This window comes from Elephantulus edwardii, unplaced genomic scaffold (genome assembly GCF_000299155.1).
Source record: "Elephantulus edwardii isolate Elephantulus edwardi_28Jun2011 unplaced genomic scaffold, EleEdw1.0 scaffold00001, whole genome shotgun sequence".
Lineage (NCBI taxonomy): Eukaryota > Metazoa > Chordata > Mammalia > Macroscelidea > Macroscelididae > Elephantulus > Elephantulus edwardii.
This window is the reverse complement of record NW_006399751.1, coordinates 19,345,058-19,349,996: the sequence shown is the minus strand read 5'-3', so window position 1 is coordinate 19,349,996 and position 4,939 is coordinate 19,345,058.

Genomic DNA, 4,939 nt, shown 5'->3' with positions numbered 1-4,939 from the left:
GTCAGAGGCAGTGCGGTTGGCGCAGGATAGAGCAGGGTTTAGGGATGTTGTGCATAGGGTCGCTATGAGTCGTAAACGACTCGACGGCACATAACAACAACAACAATAATTTTAAAGCAATTGAAATGAAATCTACTTGATTCCTTTGATATTTGTTTTTTATACTTTCTTGACATAGAACTAAAATAGGTGTCTCTTTAGAAATGGCTCAGCATTATTTAAAGTGTTCACCCTTGAGGGTCATGATTGCCTATCCTAAATGATGTCTAAGTTCTCTCAATTCTAGTGATAAGAGCGTGAAAATCTCTTTTCAATAGAATGAGCTCCAAAAATGGTTCTTTAAAGTTTGGGTGGAAATAGGGAGAAACTTGTGGAGTTTCATCTTATGCATTTGTCCTCCAATAAAAAGCAAATTTTGAAGAAACTTCTATGTAGGAGATTCTCTAGGAGATTTTCTGGTTTTTCCTTGCTGAAATAATGTCCTGCACTAACTCAGACTCTCAATGTGAATTTTCTCTATTAAAACTGTGAAGCTCTTTTAGAATGTCTGCCTCGTGTCCTTGGATTTACGGAACTGTCTTCTGGACAAAAGAAAGTATAATTTGCAGGCATATCTCTTTTGTCCCCACAAAGTCAGCACACAATTGACTCATATAGTTTTCCAATGGTTTATGTTGAGATTTCAAATCTTGAATTTCTTATCCTACAATGCTTAGTATAATGGCAAAATAGAATTTGTATGAAAAATAAATGTTTAATTAAACTTAATTATATTAAAACATTATTATGCTGTTTTTAGTTGCCATCTACTCAGTTCCTACACACAGTGACCCTATGGACAGCAGAATGACACACAACCTGATCCTGCTACAATCTCACGATTACTGTTACGTTTGAGCCCTTTGTTGCAACCACTCTGTCAATCCAGTTTACTGAAAGACTGCCTCTTTCTTGTTCTGTGACTTTACCAATCATGGTACTCTTCAAGCATTAGTCCATCAAGTTAACTTGTCAAAAGTAAACACGACAAAGTCTCACCATCCTTGTTTCTATGGAGTTTTCTGGCTCTTCTGCTTGGCTGACTAATTTGTTTTTCTGACAGTCTATTGTGTCATTACTATCTTTATCAACACTGTAATTCTAAAGCATTGCTTTTTAACTCTTATTCATTGTCTAGCATTTATAAGTCTATAAGGCAAATGCCATGGGGTGAGAAGCATCCTAGTCCTCAAAGCAACATTTTTTTTGCTTTTTAACACTCAAGGTTTTTTTACATTGAGTTTTTCCAAATGTAATACTTAGCTTGATTTTTTTCATAGCTGCATCACAGACATTGATTTTGGTTCTAAGTAAAATGAAATGAGATACTTAAATAAGAATGAATAATATTTGTTGTTTTATTGTTGCTGACTGTGACTGAGTCGACGAGCATGACTCACTAACAACCCTATGAACAAAAACCCTGAAGCCTTTCTATAACTATTGTCATTCATCAAAGTTCAGAGTTTGCAGAGGTGTGTTGTTTAGGAAGTGGATGCCACTCCTGCTTCCAAAGAATAAGGTTTAATATTGCTATATAGAGAGGAAGGAAGTTTGTTAATTACAAAACTGCATTCATACTCAATGCTTCTGAGATGGACTTATAGTTGCTCTGTACTCGGTTTCTGAAATTGTAAAATTTAACATGAGGAGACTGTCTACTCCACAGAAAGGCTGGTGGGCATGATCCACTGAAGACATGAGACCTTCTACTTAGCAACACTATACACGGCAAACTACCCCTCCAGAAAACCTTTTATTCTAGTATTCACTCAAACTCATAGTCCTCCAGTAAGAACTGCCTCATAGCTGACCCTCTTAAGAGTTTTCAGATGCAGTAAACTACAGGAGAGGAGATTATCCATCTTTCTCCCTGAGAATGGCTAGTGGCTTTGAACTGGCAGCAAGGGGTTGCCTTTGGCTTAGCCGCTCTCCCTAGGGTTTATGCCAATAAGGTTCCTTTATTCTGTGATAGATGCATTAAAAATAACAAGCAACAACAAAGTCATGTATGAGAACACATCATTTTAAGAAAAGAATTTCAGCTTTTTAGTTTTATAAATGTGGGATGGATCTAAATTTTTAATATTTTAAAATAGTTTAGGCTGATACTTTTTTTTACACTGACTATATTAAGATTATAATGTCCTCTAAATTATATTATGATGAAGTATATCATTTAAAAATAATAATAGTATCATAATTAATATAGATTGTATAAAGATCTCATCACCCCAGAGTAATTGCTAAAGCTGTTTTAGGATTAATACAGAGGAACATTTCCCAGTCTTGTTGACTGCTTGACAGGCATACTCACTCCCATGCCACTCTTTGAAATCACAAAGGTATTAACCCTGCAGTCCTGGCCTTATTCCAAGTCTAGTAATTAAATTCAATGTACCTTATAGTCCCCTACATGTCTCCAATTAGAAACATTATTCCTCATTTCTCTTTGATATTGCTGCTGGGAAATTTTTCTGGCAGAAATCTCCTTTATCTGTTCTCCCTTGGCATTTAACTCCAATATTGTTTTAAATTTGGAATGAATGACATCTTTATATTTAAGGTAGTTTATCCCTTAATAAACTATGACAACAGGTACCATTGGATATTAAACAGAATGTACAGACCATTTGAAATATGGAATGCAGCTAATTTATGTCTTATTTTACTTCTAAATATCATAGCATCAGACTGAAAGAAAAGTAAATTCTAACTTGCAGGATAGTTTCATGTACTGGGAGAAATTTCCTCATAAGAAAGCAGTTTATACTAACCAAACAGCTAGAAATTGCCAACTTTTTTTTTAACTGTCTCTCTCTTTTTTTAACTTTTAATCCTTTACTATTGGGTATGTGGCAGAAAGAACAGATGGGATAAATTATATATTTAAACAGCCTTTGACATCACGTCAAACACCTTGGCTTTTGCTCTGTAAGTGGAACTTTTCTATTTTCCACTTATTACAGTCATAGCATTTTACATTTTCTTAAAATGTTATAGATAAAATTAACACTGTAATATATATTAGATATGTTAAGTTTTAAACTATGGATGGCAGAACACTATCAAACCAAATAGTAAATAGTCTATTTAAAATTATAAAACTCTGGATAATTCTTTTCTTTTTCACTTTGAAAAATGTGTTATCTAGTTAAAAAAAAAGCCATATTTTTTCCAATCCATGACATTAAGAATATGTCTATGCCAGTGATTAGTTCAAGAATTTAGTCACTGTCTGAAACGTAAGCAGTGTCCAGAGATTGCTTCCAGCAACAATCTTCTTGGATTCATGACAGTCCTCAGTAACTTCCTTGTAGGGCTTGCCTGCTTATTATAAAGGCAGGATTTCAGCTGGATCAATTTATAAATTGATTAATTAATTAAACAGATATGATTTGAAAATTTATCATGTGGATATATACAGAGCTAGGCAGATACAGATCTAGAAGTAAAAGAATGAATTGGACAATAGATGATTTCTGTAAGAGGGAAAGAATGTTGACAACCCAAAGGATAAATAATTATCCTAATTTAACTTTCTCTCTGTTAATTTCATCAGGAACTCTCTTTCTGGAAAAAAAAAACAAAAATAAACAACCCTGTCCTCTATAATTTATTCTCCTAAGTTTTGCTTGCTTTCTTTCCATGAGAAGGTTCTGAAATTGTTAGACACTGAAATTCGTTTTTTAGGTTTATTTTTCAACATGTTGCAAGCAGGGAGCAATCCTTGGAGGGGGACATCATGCTTGGGAGGGTGGAAGGACAGTGAAAGAGAGGAAGACTCTTGATGAGATGGACTGATTCAGTGTCTGGGCTTCTGAGAGTAGGTGTGTCAGAGACAATAAGATTATCCCAGGATAGGGCAAGGTTTACGGGCTATTGTACATAGGGTGGCTATGAGTCCAGGAAACGAGAAGGCACATAACAACAATACCATATTTAAATAGTAGAGTTTAATCTATCTACAGATTTCACATCAATGTGCATTATTTACTGATTTTTTGCATTTGTTTTCAGTTGTTTCTTGAATGTCAACTCTGCAAGCCAAATGCTTACACAAAATCTTAGTGAATCCAGAAAAAAACCCACCCTTTGTAGTTTTGAAAATCTCTTTTAGTCAACTAAGCAGTGTTGTAAACAGAAGAACAATACAATAAGAAATGCAGCTAATACCCCAAGGAAACAATGTGCTTTGTCTTTGTCTGTAACTGACCCTTTCTCACCTACTTACTACTTCCCTTATTCCAAATTAAAAAGTTCCAATGAACACCATATTTTCCTACCTAAGTGTTAACCAACTGATTTTTCACTGTTTCACATTTTCAAATCAACAAACTCATAATTCTCTCTTTAAAACAATACTGACTATTGTTGATTATTTTCTGATAAACAGAGGTCAGAATGGAGAATCTATAAGTCAGAGTAGAATTTCCTTAAGGAATTGGGTTGGTAACTGAGTGTTTAACCCCTGTACAATCTGGGTTTCAGATTCATGGGACATGATTTTAGTTTTGAAGAATAAAATAACAGCACATTCAATTAATTCAAATAATTGTAAGTGACTGATGAATTATGTTCTTTCTCGTTGTGCCTTTGCAGAGGAAACGGTAATTTCAGGGTCCTATCACTGTTACTGTCAATGATTTGTCACAATACACTAGACCTTTCAATTGCGCTACAAGCATGGAAAAAGCTTGCATTTTCAAAGCACTATATTTTCAAGCTACTTATTCAAAACTTTTCTACTTATTCTAAATTGCTGTTGTTGTTATCTGCCGTCGAGTTGCTTGCGACTCATAGCGACCCTATGCATAACAGCCCTAAACTCTGCTCTGTCCTGTGCCAATGGCACTGTCTCTGACACTCCCATCCCAATTATCCCAGTCACTGAATCAAT